This window comes from Nomascus leucogenys, chromosome 22a (genome assembly GCF_006542625.1).
Source record: "Nomascus leucogenys isolate Asia chromosome 22a, Asia_NLE_v1, whole genome shotgun sequence".
Classification (NCBI taxonomy): Eukaryota; Metazoa; Chordata; class Mammalia; order Primates; family Hylobatidae; genus Nomascus; species Nomascus leucogenys.
This window is the reverse complement of record NC_044402.1, coordinates 90,695,284-90,712,528: the sequence shown is the minus strand read 5'-3', so window position 1 is coordinate 90,712,528 and position 17,245 is coordinate 90,695,284. Positions and strand designations below refer to the sequence as shown.

General features: G+C 41.6%; 1 protein-coding gene across 4 annotated transcripts in view; it reads right to left on the bottom strand.

The window, feature by feature from the left end:
• Positions 1 to 15,966, bottom strand: part of INPP1 (inositol polyphosphate-1-phosphatase) — a 28,558-nt gene extending 12,592 nt beyond the window's left edge. The window contains exon 1 of one of the 4 annotated variants that reach the window (XM_030802360.1): positions 15,364 to 15,966. The gene's annotated coding sequence lies outside the window, so the exon portion shown is untranslated. Of the gene's footprint in view, positions 1 to 10,430; positions 10,585 to 15,363 lie in introns of those variants that run through there. The other 3 variants (XM_003253851.2, XM_030802362.1, XM_030802361.1) reach the window with 3 other exon arrangements.
• Between the last annotated feature and the right edge of the window lie 1,279 nt (positions 15,967 to 17,245).

The following is a 17,245-nucleotide window of genomic DNA, read 5'->3' as shown; positions in this document are numbered from 1 at the left end:
TTTGTTGTTTTTGTTTTTGAGACAGCATCTCACTCTGTCACCCAGGCTGAAGTGCAGTGGTGTGAACACAGCTCATTGCAGCCTTGACCTCCCGGGCTCAAGTCATTTTCCCACCTCAGCCTCCTGAGTAGCTGGGACTACAGGTGCATGCCACCACGCCAGGCTAATCTTTGTATTTTTTGTGGAGATGGAGTTTTACCATGTTGGCCAGGCTAATCTCAAAGTCTTGGGCTCAAGTGATCCTCCTACCTCGGCCTCCCAAAGTGCTGGGACTACAGGTGTGAGCCACTGCGCCTGGCCTCAGACCAGCAAGCACTTTGTGTCCTGCAAGACTCTGAGGTCATTCTTAGGCTAGTAGCACAAGCCAACTCATTGCCAACTTTCTCACACCCTGTTAAAAAGAAGTCCCACTATCTATGCTGCTCCTTTACCCAGTAAACGGTTGAATAATGAGATGACACATGCAACTTGTTGAGACTTGAAAAGTCCTGGCTTCTAAGAGTGTTATGCTGTCGTACCTTGATTATATCTGTTGGGGCTTTCTTGCAATTAGGAGAGAAACAGTTCTCATTTTTAATAGTAGCTACCTCTTACTGGAAAAGCTTGAAAAATTCCTGTCTCATGAGAATTACTGTGAGTATTATCAACCCTGTTTTACAGTTAAGCTGAAGCATAGCAAGGTTAAGTCACTTCTTCAGGGTTACAGAAGGCTAAACTGCAAGGCTTGGCATTGCTCCTACACACAAGCCCAGGCTCTTTATTATCGTAATAGTTTCCTTCATTAAAAGAAATTCCCTTAATAGGCCAGGTATGGTGGCTCATGCCTGTAATCCTAGCATTTTGGAAGGCCGAGGTGGGTGGATCACCTGAGGTCAGGAGTTCAAAACCAGCCTGGCCAACATGGTGAATCTCTACTAAAAAAAATACAAAAATTAGCTGGACGTGGTGGCCCACACCTGTAGTCTCAGCTACTTGGGAGGCTGAGGAAGAGAATCGCTTGAACTTGGGAGGCAGAGGTTGCAGTGAGCCGAGATTACGCCACTGCGCTCCAGCCTGGGTGACAGAGCAAGACTCTGTCTCAAAAAAAAAAAAAAAAAAATTCCCTTAATGGACTCTGGGAGGCTGAGAATTAGTACAACTCTGAAGACATGGATGCAATGGGAGTAAGATGTAATTTGTAATAGTTGGTCTTAAACAATTTTGCTAAAAAATATGTTCTCTCCTTAAGATTATAGGTCAACCACTATGAGAAAATATGTTTAGTCTCAGTAGTAATAAAAGAAAAGGGCATAAAAGCAATGAGACATCCTCCTTCACTATTGTATATGTTTTAAAGTTTACATTCCCTCTTAGAGATGTGGTGAAACAGGTGCTGATGCTCTGCTAATGGGCATGCAAACAAGTTAGGTTTCCAGAGGGCAATTTGACAAAAATGTGTCAAGATCCCTATAGATGTCACTGCCTTTAGTCAGTAACTCCAGTTTTTCCTCAATTTGTGTTAAGGCAATCAGAGCTGAGTTAAAATATTTCCGCACAAGCAGGATTAATATTACAACAAGTTGAAAATAATCTTAAATATTGGTAAAATACTATACAATCGGTAAAATCATGTTTTTGAAGAATATTAATATGGAAATATGTTAATGCACTAATGTTAAGTGGAAAAACTACCTATGACCATATATAATTTGAGAGTATGTTATCCATTTGTGTTTATACACATACACAGAGAGAAAGAGCTTGAAAGGAAGATTAGTAGGTGATGTTTTAATGGTAGTTATGACTGAGTAATGGAATTATGGATGATTTTTTTATTATGCTTTTCTATAACTTTCAAATACTCTACAGTAAATATACAGTGCTTTTATAATAATAAATTACATTTTTTAATGTCTTGGGGAATTAAGTATGAAGGTATAAGAGTGTCTCAGCTCCTCGAGGCAAATGTCTAAATAAAATGAGACTGTGGTAATAATGCAAAAAGCTTTCAGGTGATAGAAAGGATCTACTGAAAACTCAAACAAAAGCACTTGCCTACTTAAATGCCTTTTATTTCAGGAACGAATGCTATGTAGGAAGATTTACTTTAGTTGACTCAAATCTAAACATTAGGAAAAACAGCTGCGTTAATAAAGCTGAGGCACGTTGCCTTAGAAATAATTGATGACATATATGACATATGCCACAAATCATAACTTATGTATAATATACAATCACAGATATGCATACGTATCTCAGTATAATACATGGCCACAAAAGGATACTTTCAGTAACCTTAATTTTTATTTCTTAGTAAATGTTCTGTGGTTATAAGGCAGAAGAATCAATGAATCAACAGTATCAAAATAGCTTTTTATCTTAACAGCAGCATGAAGATCTCAAGGAGTCCAATTTGAAAGCTTTCAAGATAAACAATATCAGCAGTGTTTCTTTTATTCAAGTGTTAAAATCAATTTTTTTTCTTAAAAGAAACTGTACTAACTACGCTGTTAAATAACCAAGAAACACTCCTTATAACACCCTAAGAACACTGGGCGAGCTACTCACCCTGGCTACAAGCTCCAGAAATCACCACCACTCCCTTCTTTCATGCAGAAAGCTCATCAGTTTAACCCTGGTGAGTTTCAGCACAAGTGCTGCAGTAATCTGGAGTTTGCCCTCTTTGGGCCCAACCTTTATTTCCTCAATAATGACCACTCTCACCTGACCTGGGCTGTTGCTGCTTAGCGAGCACAGCAACTTGACCAATGGGAAAGAACTACTGGCTAGTCACTGCAGTCCCGTAATGAACAGGTCTACAATTTTAGGAATTCCTCATTACACAATAATCAGGTTTTTCAGTTCCAAGGTTATCCCAGAGTTCACTCTTCGTTTTGGCCCTAGGCAACACTGTCATATTTTGTCAAGTTCCAGGTTGAACTGCCCAGTTTCAGATTGAAACCACTTTCTCCAGCCATGCTAATGAGCCCAGCATTTGTTGAGCTACTTCCCTTTCTCCAAGGCCCTGGCTCTCCATGTATCCTCAACTTAGTTCACACAGGCAGGCCAAAAACCTGAAGGGAGAATTGCACAATTCATCCTAACCTTGAATGGGTCAACTTGAAATAATTTGTCTATGGAGAAACTGAAGACTACATCTAATGCAGAATTTATTCTTCCATTTTATCAATACATTTTATTAAAACTCATGGAAATTATCTTTCAGATGATTTTTTAATTTTTTAATTTATTTTTTCAACTTTTATTCTAAGTTCAGGGGTACATGTGCAGGTTTGTTATATAACTAAACCCATGCCATGGGGTTTGTTGTACAGATTATTTCATCACTAATGGGTACTAGGCTTGATACCTGAGTGAAGTAGATGATTTTTTTTAAAGTAAGTTTACATACTCATTATTCACCTAAGACCGTTTTATTTCAACATTATACTTTAAATAAAAATTATTATAGACTTATGATTAGTAAGTTATGGCATTTACCATAATTTAATAGCCTTGACTATAGAAGAAATTCCTTTTGGTTAGTATTTCTCAGTGGATGTTCTGAGAGTTACCTGTATCAGAATTACCCAAGATGGCCTTCTAAAAAACAGATTGCTGGACTCTACCCCAGCTTAGTGAATCAGAATCTCTGGAGACAAGGCCTAGGAATCTGTATTTTTGTCAGCATCCTGTATAACTCTAAACACTGAGATTTAATAGCTCCAGTTCTCCAGGTTGCTTATTTTTCTTTACCTCTATGCTGGCAATTTTAGTGGCAGCTGGCACCTGCTGGCAGGTATCTTGGTGAAACAATGTAGGTACAATGGTTTTGCTATCTGTTATTCTTGTGCAGAGATAGGTTAAAATTGAAATAGCTAACATTTACTAGGTGCTTACTATATGCCAGGCATCCTTCTAGGCACTTTACATGTATTAACTCATTTAATTCTTAGGAAGTAGGTACTATTATCTCCATTTTACAGATGAAGAAACTGAGGCACAAGGAGATTGTTTACTGAATCACAGAGCTAGGAAGTTGTGGGACAAGATTCAAACCTAGGCAAGCTGGCAGAAGCCCATACTGTTGACCAGTACTCTAGCCAGTGAAATCTTTTCATCAATTGTTAACTATTAAAATAAGAGAAAATCAGTAATTGTTGGATAATAATCATAAGTACGTTAGTATTATAAGGTACGTTATATAGCAAAAAAAAAAAATGCACACACACACCCCTAGTTGATATCTGTCACTAGGTTTGATCATTATACGTCACTATCTGACTTTCCTTTTACTCTCAGAAAAACCTTTTCTCCAGCTGATCTTCAGCCTCTGTTAAGGACCCTTCTGGGTAGTAAAAGCTCATCTATTACGTTCCACTGATGTCTCCCTTAACTGTCATGGCATTGATGGCAGGGGGCATGCCCAATACCTAATTCTTCTGGTGTTAGTTTGTTAAGACTGGGTAGCTTAACAATAAAATTGTACTGTTTCACAGTTCTGGGGACTGGAAGTCCAAGAGCAAGGTGTCAGCAGGACTGGTTTCTCCTGAGGCTTTGCTCCTTGGCTCGCAGACGGCCCCTCTCACTGTGGCCTCACCTGGCCTTTCCACCGTGGGCGTTAATCTCTGGCATGTCTCCCTTTTCTTACAAGGACGTCAGTCAGACTGGATTAGGATCCGCCTGTATGACCTCACATAAACTTTAAAGGTCTTATCTGCAAGTACAGTCCCATTCTGAGGTACTGGGTGTTGTGGCTTCAACATGTGAATTTTGAAGGAACATAATTTAGCCCCTAACACCTCTCCTGAAAGAGAGGCCTTGGTTACCTTAGCAACCCAATCCATTAGCTGACACAATCTATTCCTTTGTCTTTTATTTCCTGGCCAAAAGGGAAAACGGGATAGTGTTTTCTTCCCCATTTATGTGGTCAATAAGAAACATCTGTGAGGCAGTCGGTCCCACTAAGAGCTATTCGCTTTAACAGCCAAGTAATTAACATTGCAGTGAGCACTGAACCTCTCATAAGCCTTGTTTTGTAACAATCTATTTCAAGTCACATTTCAGCAAAATGGGCTTAAAGAAGTTTCATTCCTCCCATCTCAAACCAAATGTGCACATCTATATGTTTAACATAAAATTGTGTCACAATGTCAGATAGAATTAGGGTCTCTTTTGCTTTTGTAGGATTGTCCAGCCCAGTTGGAGAACTACTAAAGGAACTGAAGTACATCAGAAGGAAAAAAGGTTCTTAAGACTTTTCTTGGAAACCCAAACCTCTCCACAAAGATAAATCTCGAATTTCCAGCCATTATCAGAACATCAGAGGTTTAAAAATCCTATCTGAATAATTTAGACATATTTCAGATGGGATAAACTATATAGTGGAAAATACACAGGCTTTCAAATCAGAAAGTCCTGGGTTCAAAACCTAACTCTGCCACTCACTAGCTGTGTGGCATCAGGTATTTTCTTACCCTCTCTGAGACTCTCTCTTTACCTTTAATATAAAGATTAATAGTTACCTTGCAGTGATGTTGTGAAGATCAAATGAGATATTTCTGGAAAAATATCACAGAGCACATAGCTTTACACATGTCGGATAATAAATGATAGCTATGACTATGAAATACAACCTCACAGAAACCACAGTCACATGTCTTAACTTGAGAAAGTAAGAGGTTGGCAAGTTTATATGGGTCACTGAAACCTTTTCTTAAAACTTACTACTCCATTAAATCCAAAGCCTGGGAACTACTTGTAATTCTCTGAGTAACCCAAATAAAGTTCCTTTATGTTGGCCAGATCTGATTGCTTCAGTTTCTGGGCATCTGGGTGGAAACTCTGGCTCCTAGAGGCTGAGACTACTCTGGTTTCATGGTAGACAATCTATGACTGGCTTGGGAGAGCCATTTTTCTGTCAAGGGAGATATTTTGTGAGGATTCTAGGGTCCAGAGTGCTCCTTCTCATGTGAAGAGCCTGGTTGTAGCAGAAGCTGGCTGTGCCCTTTTGTTGTCCACAGTGACAGAAGGGTGACGACATAGATAAGGGCCTGCCACAAAACAGAACTGCTCTCTAATCAATTGGCAAGGGAGTCAAAGCACTTCTGTTGACATTTCCCTCTTCCGGCAGATAATTCAACACTTTACAGAGTCCACATTTTTGCCCATTGCACATTGACTCCACCCCACCCCCACAGTTCACATCCTGAATTCTGTCTCTCACTCATCTTCTGAGGAATGGCAATTGGAAGCTATTGTGTGCTGGGCCTGCCTGACAGCTATTGCTGCTAGTGGAAAAGGCCAAGCTTCCATGAAATATCTGGGTGTTTTACAAGAAGGTGTTTCTCATGACCTTTTCCAAGGGGGTACAGCTGTCCAGGAGTCTGTGTAGGTGGCCACATGATGGCAGTAGCCAAGGTTCTATTCAGATCACATTGCTGTTGTAGGGGAAACATAGACTTGTTCCCACCTCTCCTTTGCTCCATACTTAAGGGCTGCCTTGGGGAGTAGTTTTAAAGATTGGAGGCTGTTTGTGCAGAAGGGACAGGGGAATGGAAGTGGGCCCACACTAAATATGGAGGGGTCTCGCTGTGTTGTGCTACTTGCTAATGGTAGCCTCCCCTGAGATTCCTGTGAGGCCAGAGGGAAACTGTACTACAAGCCTTACTAGAGATTTGCAATACTGCCTTTTAGCTCATTGGAAACTAAATTGTTTTCCCAGTGTATAAGCCATGTTCAACTTTCAGATATTTGACTGTCAAACATTTCTCAGGATCCAATAAATATTACAGTTTGGGACTGCCTGTACTTTCTGGGTCTTATTTCATGTTGAGCTGGGTGATGTTGCTGTCATTACCTCATGGGCTCTGATTAAGTTTAGCCTTTTAGTAGCTGATTTTGCACTATCCATTTGCTCTTCTGCTCTGGGAAGATTGTAAATTTGCACATGCTGCTCCCTCTGGTTGACACGCCCTTCTTCCTGCTTTCTCTACCTAATGCTCACTCCCCTTCTCAGAATCAGTTCAAGGGCAAGAAGCTTGAATAGGCACTTCATAAAAGAGGATATCCAAATGGCCAATAAACATACAGAAACACAGTCTACCATATTAGTCATCAGGAAGATGCAACTTAAAATCTCAACAGGGTGCCACTATGTATCCGATGGAATAGCTAAAATAAAAAAGACTGAAAATTTCAAGTTTTGCTAAGGGTATGGAGTAACAGAAACTCTTATGAACTGCGGGCATGAATGAAATTGGTATAATCATTTTGGAAAACTTTGTAATTTGTTGACTATAAGTATAATCTATGATCCAGCAATTTAATTTCCCTTGTAGATATTTACCCAACAAAATTCATGCAGGTATGGAGTAAAAGACACGTACTTGTGAGCAGCATTTGTATTTGTAATAATCTATTTGTAATAACCTAACATTGGTAATAACCCAAACAACCATCAACAGTAAAATGGAATAAACTGCAGCATATTCATGTAATGAAATGCTATACAGCAGTGAAAATGAATGAACTGCCACAATAGGCAACAACATGGATGCATCTCACAAAAATATGCTTTCACGTGAAAGAAGTCAGGCACAAAAGATATATGCTGTGACATTTAATTAAAGTTCAAAAACAGGCAAAACGAACCTATAGTGTTGGAAGTCACAATGGTGGTGTCCTTGAAGAAGAAGGCGGGGTTACTGATGGCAGCTCTGGTAATGTTCTGGATATGAGTGATGATTACATGGGTGGGTTGACTTTGTGTCACTTCATTAGGCTATCTGCTGAGATTCCTAATGTTTATGTGTATATTTCTAATTCAACAAAAAGGTTTGTTTTTTAAAAATGTATGTGTAAAAGGAGAATCATTTCAACTGTTGGCTCCTTCAGGAGACATTTCTGACTCCTCCTCCATCTTAGGCACCTGGGCCATGGGGGAATGGAGATGGGCCAAATCTCTATCCCAGCTTTCCAACACTGTATACATTGGTTTACTTGTCTATGCTCTGACAAGAGATTTAAATGCATTTGGTGTCTTAGGACTCGTAGTGCATAACTCAGAGGTGTTCAATAAATGTTGGCTGATGAATTTTCCCTTAGCTTTGTGAATACAGAATTCATCTTTGTCACACTGTTTATTGTACTTGGATTTTATCAGCATTAGGCGCACAGGCCCATATTTGTATAAAAGTCTACATATATTCTGTATTCATTTACGAGAACAAACCAAGGCTGTATCTGAATAACTAGCAACTGAACCACATTTTTGGAGCACCAAATCAGAATCTAAAATTATCCCCTTTCAGCTAGAGGTGACCTATCTGTGACAAGATTAATTTAATTAAATCACTCAAAATACTAAGTTTAATTTGGTTTTGTGAGAAAAGATATTAAATATGGTATATGTGAATCTTTTATTTAACCCTAACATTTCTCTCTCTTTCCTCCCTAGCCTTCAAACTTCAGTTCCACCTCAAATGATGAGGACATACACATCACTCTAAGCTGGTCAGTCTACACTTGCTCTATTGTGAGGCTACCAATGGACCACATTAGCCTACATTTTTGCTCACTGAAGCTGCTCAAAGCAATAGCTACAATGATGTCCCTTGTTCTCAAATGCTGTTCTGATAGCTTGTATATGGAAGCCTGTGCTAAAGCTGTGTTTTCCAAATCAGTTAAGATCAAGAAGTAAGACACATTAAAAATAGAGACTTTTAGAAAGGGGAATGTCAGCCAATTTTTATCCAACAATTTAATGAAACAACAGGTGCAACAGTCAGCTCTACCCTCACTGGTTACTTAAGAACAGAACACAGAGCCTTGTTCCACTAAGAGCCAACTTATATTGCCTTTTTGTAAAGTAAATTAAATGCTCGGAAAAAAATAGTTGATCTACATAATAAGTATTCTGTAGTAACGTAACAATTGTATAAAGGATGAATTTCGGATACTTCTCAGAACTCATCTGAAAATTGTGAGAAAGTATTCCATTTAGAAATACCTTAAAATTTGTCCAGGCATGGTGGCTCATGCCTATAATCCCAGCACTTTGGGAGGCTGAGGCAGGTGGATCACCTGAAGTCAGGAGTTCAAGGCCAGCCTGGCCAACATGGCAAAATCCCGTTTCTACTAAAAATACAAAAATTAGCCAGGTGTGGTGGCACATGCCTGTAATCCCAACTACTCAGGAGGCTGAGGCAGGAGAATCACTTGAGCCTGGGAGGCAGAGGTTGCAGTGAACCAAGATCACACCACTGCACTCCAGCCTGGGTGACAAAGTGAACTCTGTCTCAAAAACAAACAAACCAACAAAAACTTTAAAGTTTGACAGTGACCTTATTTTTTAAACTCCCTTTTCCATAGTTGGAAGTATTTTCACTAAAGAGAAACTTTGTTCATTTAGATATTTTTCTATCTGCTGTGTTCCAACTACAGTATATGCTTAAGTTTTTGTATGCTGAGATGTTTTTAGAACCCTGTTGTCACAAATGAAACCTGAAATCAGATAGTATGTAAATACAAGCAGATTCAATGTAACTATCTTAACTATCAGAAAGAATAAATTTTTTTTTTTTTTTTTTTTTTTTTGAGACAGAGTCTCACTCTGTCACCCAGGCTGGAGTGCAGTGGCGCGATCTCGGCTCACTGCAAGCTCTGCCTCCCGGGTTCACGCCATTCTCCTGCCTCAGCCTCTTGAGTAGCTGGGACTACAGGTGCCTGCCACCACGCCCGGCTAATTTTTTGTATTTTTAGAAGAGACGGGGTTTCACCGTGTTATCCAGGATGGTCTCGATCTCCTGACCTCATGATCCGCCTGCCTCAGCCTCCCAAAGTGCTGGGATTACAGGTGTGAGCCACAGCACCCGGCCCAGAAAGAATAAATTTTTTAAAAATACAAATTTGATGCATAATTCAAGGCAGAAAAAAAAGGTCAGATGTATGGTTCGAAGCAAGAATATTTTCCAATAGAATATTATTTATAATTTTGATCACTGCTAATCAGAATCTAGAATCTTATTAATTTATTTTTATTTTTCAGACAGGGTTTCACTTCCATCACCCAGGCTAGAGTGCAATGGTACAATATCGGCTCACTGCAACCTCCGCCTCCCAGGCTCTAGTGATTCTCCTGCCTCAACCTCCCAAGTGGCTGGGACTACAGGTGCATGCCACCACACCTGGCTAATTTTTATATTTTTAGTTGAGCTAGGTTTCACCATGTTGGCAAGGCTGGTCTCGAACTCCTGATCTCAGGTGATCTGCCCACCTTGGCCTTCCAAAGTGCTGGGATTACAGGCGTGAGCCACCACACCTGGCTTTAATCTTCACTCTATTTCGAATGTAACATTTTTCATTAATTAAGGAAGATTCCAAAGTCAATTTATCTTTCCTTTAGAACTCATGCCATACTAATTGGAGACACCAACTCCTTTAACACTTACTGTTTATTGTCTGGATGGGCCTGGATGGGCCTGCAGGGTGTGCGGTAGAAAGAGCCTTGCTTAGGATACAGGAGAGCTGATTCTTAGGCTCTGTTTTGCCAATCAGGTATATAAACTCGGCCACAAGATGTAAGCTCTGAAGGACTTGTTTTCCCCATTTTGTAAACATAAAAAAGGAAAAGAAAAGCGGGGGCAGAGAGGTTGGATTGGATGATTTCTATGATCCGTTCCAGTTCAAAACTTCTCTGTTTTTTATATCTACTTTCCATATAAACGAGATTGGGAAATATTATTCAGCCTTAAAAAGGAAGGAAATTCTGATACATGCTACAACATGGATGAAACTTGAAGACCTTATGGTACATGAATAAGCCAGACGGAAAAGGACAAATACTCTATGATTCCACTTGTATGAGGTACTCAGAATGTCAAATTCGTGGAGACAGAAAGTAGGATGGTGGTTACTAGGGCTGGGAAGAGAGGGTAGAGTCATCGTTTAATGGGTATAGATTTTGTTTGGGATGATGAAAAAGTTCTGGACGTGAACAGTGCTGATGGTTGCATAACAATGTGAATGTACTTAATGCCACTGAGCTGTAATTTGAAAACAGTTAAAATGGTAAATTTGATATTAGATATCTTTTACCAAAATTTTTTTTAAAGTTAAAAAAACAAAAAATTACAGGTTCAAAGAAATGCACATTTCAAAAGCTTTTGATGTTTATCATCTACATAATAAGGGCATAATAAATATTTGTTGACTTACATTTTTAAAAAACAAGTGGGGGTAGTGGTAGGAAAATTAGGTTTAAAGAAGGGCACTAGGCTATTTAAGTTGATTTCATACAGCAACCACACCGGTGTTTTGTTTTGCTTTGTTTTGTTTTTGAGACGGAGTCTCGCTCTGTTGCCCAGGCTGGAGTGCAGTGGCACAATCTTGACTCACTGCAACCTCCGCCTCCCAGGTTCAAGCAATTCTCCTGCCTTAGCCCCCCTAGTAGCTGGGATTACAGGCACACGCTACCATGCCTAGCTAATTTTTGCATTTTTAGTAGAGACCAGGTTTCGCCATGTTGGCCAGGCTGGTCTCGAACTCCTGACCTCAGGTGATCCACCCGCCTCAGCCTCCCAAAGTGCTGGGATTACAGGCGTGAGCCACCGCACCTGGCCTCCATCCTCATTTTAAGAGTTGCTGATAATGAAAAATTATGGCATCAATTTAAGTTATGCTTTCCTTAAGCAATGTTAAAAGAACAATTTTCTTTGGTCACTTGAATTTAACTCCTTTGATATGAATTATTATTCTCATTTGCATTGAGCAAAGCCTACCATTGTCACTTTAGAGGAAAAGGGCAAGTTTAAATATCTATTGGTAAAGTTGGCAAATATTTAAATTAATTTAAACATGGATAATTTAGTATATTTTAAATACTTAGTTGGTTAAAAATAAAAACAAATGAGCAAATAACACACACTCTCCATCCCCCCAAAAAAAAGGAGAAAGAAAAGGAATGTAAAGAGGAAGAAAGAAAAGGAAAATAAATTCTGACATTTTCCATTGTGGTAGCTCAACTTGTCAAATTATTTTATAGGTATTTAATATTCTATTTTGTTAATTTTTTTTATATATAATTGACCAAGTTTTAGGGCCAAATAATTTTTTTTTTCTTTTTTAAATGGGGTTGGGAGTCATTTTTTAAAAAGTTACAAATAAGGATCCAGGTGCGGTGGCTCACACCTGTAATCCCAGCACTTTGGGAGGCCAAGGCGGGTGGATCACGAGGTCAGGAGATCGAGACCATCCTGGCTAACACTGTGAAATCCCAGCTCTACTAAAAATACAAAAAATTAGCCTGGCATGGTAGTGGGCGCCTGTAATCCCAGCTACTTGGGAGGCTGAGACAGGAGAATCGCTTGAACCTGGGAGGCAGAGGTTGCAGTGAGCCGAGATCACACCACTGCACTCTAGCCTGGGCGACAGAGTGAGGCTCTGTCAAAAAAAACAAAAAAGCAACTAATAAGGTATTCAAATTTGCATGCCTGTCTTGCCTATATTTATTTAATCAGGCACATGGAAGAGGTAACAAATAAATCTATAATATGAAAGAAATCAGGCTGGGTGCAGCAGCTCACACCTGTAGTCCCAGCACTTTGGGAGGCTGAGGCAGGAGGATGTCATGAGCCCAGGAGTTTGAGACCAACCTGGGCAACATAGTGGGACCCCATCTCTACAATTTTAAAAATTAGCTGGGATGGTGGCACGTGCCTGTAGTCCCAGATACTCGGGAGGCTGGGGTGGGAGGATTCCTTGAGCCTGAGAGGTGGAGGCTGCATGAGCCGTGATCACACCACCATACGCCAGCCTGGATGACACAGTGTGACCTTTTCTCAAGGAAAAAAAAAAAAAAGAAAGAGAAATTATTAGGTACAATATTTTGCTGTGGATTACTAGTTACAGTAATCTGCATCAGTCATCCATTAATAAAATGCTCTTATCACATTCAAGTACTTGAATTAACATTACATACCACATAAAAAAGACTAAACATGCAAAAATATGTTTGCTAAATTTGATCAGCAGAAGCTTGACCAGAAAAAAATATAAAAGTTTCAGATTTCCTAAATGAGTGGCATCATCATATTAATAAAATCATAGTTTCCATATATGAACATTTTATGTACAGGAGTCCTAATAAGTTATATCAACTATTCATTCCAACAACAGTCATTTCCCACCTGCATTTCCCAAGCTCACCTTTTTTGTTGTTGTTGACTATTTTAAAATTTTTCTCATTTTTGTCTATTTGAAATATCTCCTTTCTCTTGGAAATTCTGATCCAGGAAGTCTCAAGTTGCAATCTGGGAATCTTTTAAACCACTATTATACTCTACCCACTCCCTCACTTGCCTACTACCTTGAGGAATTTTACAATCAGACAAATTTGAGAAACAGTACGCAACATCAATCACAGGAGATGGGAAGCAGAACTTTTATTTTTTAAATTTTAACTTAATTTTTCTTTTTTGAGATTAAGTCTCGCTTTGTCGCCCAGGCTGGAGTGCAGTGGCGCGATCTGGGCTCACTGCAACCTCTGATTCCTGGGTTCCAGGGATCCTCCTGCCTCAGCCTCCTGAGTAGCTGGGACTACAGGTGCTTGCTACCACGCCTGGCTAATTTTTGTATTTTTACTAGAGACGGGGTTTCACCATGTTCGCCAGGCTGGTCTCGAACTCCTAACCTCAAGTGATCCGCCCGCCTTGGCCTCCCAAAGTGCAGGGATAACAGGCGTGAGCCACCACTCCAGCCAGAGCCTTTATTTCTAAGCTCTCAGCCAAACACATTAACATAGTTTTATTAACTTCATTACAAGATTCAAAGTATTTTAACAAGAACATTCATAAGGACTCACATCTGGAAAAAGTGCTTATATACACCATCCTCACCTTTAAAAAATGGAGATAACATTTGTTTTCATTGATCACTTTATATAACATAATTATCTTTTAAGCAATTTCTGTATAACATGAAATAGAATGAGACATTTTCTAATTGTTATTAGAGACAGAATTAAAAAGTAAAATAAATATATAATAACCTTTATAACTTTTGTCTCACAGGCCTTCTATGTCAAACAAGAAGTTATCTTTTCATTTTTTTCAGGACTATAACAAGTAAAGCTATAATTTAAATCTATAATAAGTTATATCATTTTAAAGGGCATTAGTCAAAGCTGCAATTTCCAAGCAAGTAGTGGTTTAGTCCAAAAGCTTGAAAAGTGGTAGCTTACTCTACACAAAAAGTATAGTGTAACTCTATGTATTTGACATAATTCTCTTCATGACTAAGCTAACTTCAAAAGTAGTATAAAAATCCACAAAAACTTAAAGTAGGCTCTACATAAGAATGGAAACAAATATCTGTATTGAAAAAATGAACTCTTCCATTGCCTTAATCTTTTCCCTTATGTTCTCTATTTTAAAAGGTAAAAATGAGATCACTTAGCTAATTCACCAATCAAGAGTAGTTGAGTGGATTACTTTCATCCTCATACTATTATCAAGTTGAGCAGGGCTGATCCTTATCAACTTTTCTGGCTTCAAAGCTAGGAATCAGAGTAAAAGGGCTAGAAAATCTTTTACTCAACAGATGGGATCCACTGAAGTGGTCTGTCCATACTTTTAACCCACTGTTCTTTTAAAGTGAACACCATCATACAGTGGGCAAATGTCTGCTTATTCAACACTTCAAAAATAGCTTTAAAACGAGAAATCTCCAAAAAACAAGCCGTGGTTTCTTGTAAGTGTTTTTCATAGATGTACTAAAGTAAGCGTTTCCTTTCACACTCTTTGCGCCTAACCGTCTACATGATAGGGCCAAACCCAGGTTAAATATTTTTTTCCAGCTACCACTCTGGACACACCAACTAATTATGCACACCTCACAAAACCACCTTTCAAAATGCAGAGAATTAACAGCAAGGAAGTAAAGATTTTTCTAAATATAGTCCCATCATGTTTATTTCACACTCATCAAGTAGGTCACTGGAGGTAGCTGGCAGCTAGGGACACTCAGAAGCATCTCTCAAAGCCACGGCTGAGACCAAGGGGTCACTGACAGCTGCGCCATCTACCTGTTGCAGCTGGGCCACTGCTCTGGACAACTGTCAGATCAGCTTCTTCGTCCTACAAATGCTAATGATTGGATTTTTTTAAATCGTTGTTTGCCACCCTTTCTTCCCGTCCCCATCCCCTTCGGGCCGCTCGGGCAGGGCCAAGGGCGCCGCGGGACTCGCGAGCTCCCCTCCGCGCTGGCTGCCGCGGCGATGCCGGGCATGCCTGGCCGGGCCGGGCCGGGGGCGGCCTCGCTGCCAGGGCAGGGACCTCGCAGGCCGGCGCGCAGAGGCGAGGAACCCTCCCGGCGCCATGGACTCACCTACCCGCGGAGAGGCGACGGCGCGCGCCGCTCACCAGCCCGGGCCCCAGAGCCAAGGAGGAGGGGCAGCGGCGCGGGGACCCGGTGGTGGGTGGCGTAAGGAGGAAAACGTGTTACCTAAGCCGGGGATGCGGACAGAGCAGGAGGCAGCAGCCTTTCCCTCGAGAAACGGAAGCGGCGGGGAGCAGGAGGAGGAGGAGGAGGCGCGGCCCGGGCGCGAGGTTAGGCGAGGGGCGCTAGGCGTGCGGCCGCAGGCGCGGCCATAGGACGAGGGCTGGAGAGGACGGCGGAGGTCACGCGAGCGAAGGCGAAGCCCGGGCGACGCGCGGCCCCGCTCGGCTCGGCACCGGATCCGAGCTCGGCCTCAGCCAGGCCGCCGCCCCCGGCTTTCCCGCGGAACCGCGGCGTGGAAACGTGCGCTGCCGCCTCGGGGCTCCCGGGACGCGCGGGCCCCCCACGCCTGCCCGAGCCGGGCGTCCGCGACGTCACAAGTGGAGCGCGATGATTCAGAGGGAGGGCCAGGAAACGAAGGGCTCTGGGGTCAGCTTGGCCACGGCTGCTGTTTCCGTGTCACCGCCCACGAATTCACTTTTAAATCCTCCTCCATTCATCTGTACTCTCATAGGGGACTGCGGGTTTGACAGATGGGTTGGCAGCTGTGAAGATGGACTTCCTGCCAGTGGTATCCGGGTCCCACTGTTCTAATGGAAATGTCAGGTGTACTGGATGTTCCTCAAGCCACAGCAGTGTCTCTGGGCCTTGCCTCTTAAGGAGTGGGCCTCGGGCCACCTGGACAGGAAGCGCATCAAGGGTGGGGAACTCATCTCTCTCCAGCCTTTGGTGCTGTGATACTTAGTGTACCTTAAGGATGGTTTGGGTTTTGAACCCTAGGTAGGAATGGGTGTTGGTGGACGGGGTGGGGGTGGGGGAATAGAAACCTTAAAAGGGCAACACAAAGCTTTTGAATAGAAGAGGCCAAGCAGCCTCGCCCAGAAGCTGATGTTTGTGAATGCACTGGGCCTTCTAAAGCGGCGCTTCGCACACCTTTTCACTTCTTGGCACAGGTAGGAAAGGATGATATTACAAGGCTCAAAATGGGGGTAAACAGAAGAGGCTGCTCCTGCAGAAGGCGAATGGGCCCTTGCAGCTGGAGGGCTGAGAAGGGTTGGGAAGCTCTGCTTAAAGCTTTGTCTGGCACGTTTTCTTAGCTACATTTTTCCACACCAGCTGAGACTGCCTCACTGAGTTGTCAACACTTGGTCTTCTTCGGCAGTGAGGAACCACCAAAACAGGAGGCTGGGGCAATACTCAACTTGGCAAACTCCAGGAAATGGTGCTTAAAACGTTCGGCTGCTTGAATGGAATTCATGGTACTGCTCCCAGCCTGCTCCTGGGGTCTACCAACTTGAGAAAATTTCTCCCCGCATCTCCCCACCCTTCCCTGGCTTTCACTCACTAGCAAGTGGGCTGCTTCTACTTTCTTTCTCACATTCATTTCTTAGGTCGATTCTCAGAGCGGTTAGGGTTACTGTTTAATTAGCCTCATAATCACATCCGTGATGGCAAAATCAAGAAACAATTTAAAGATGATTCTTAAAAGTAAGGAGATAAATACTAGAGACATAGAAGGTGAAAGAATTTGCCTCTAGGAAGCAGGAATTTAAATTTGGGGAAGACAGGGTGGAGCAAGGGATTTGAATCTAGTCCATTTTTGTTTTCCTTTTTTTTTCTTTTTTTGAGATAGAATCTCACTCTGTCGCCCAGGCTGGAGTGCAGTGGCATGATCTTGGCTCACTGCAACCTCTGTCTCCTTGGTTCAAGCGATTCTCCCACCTCAGCCTCCCTAGTAACTGGGATTACAGGTGCCTGCCACTATGCCCAG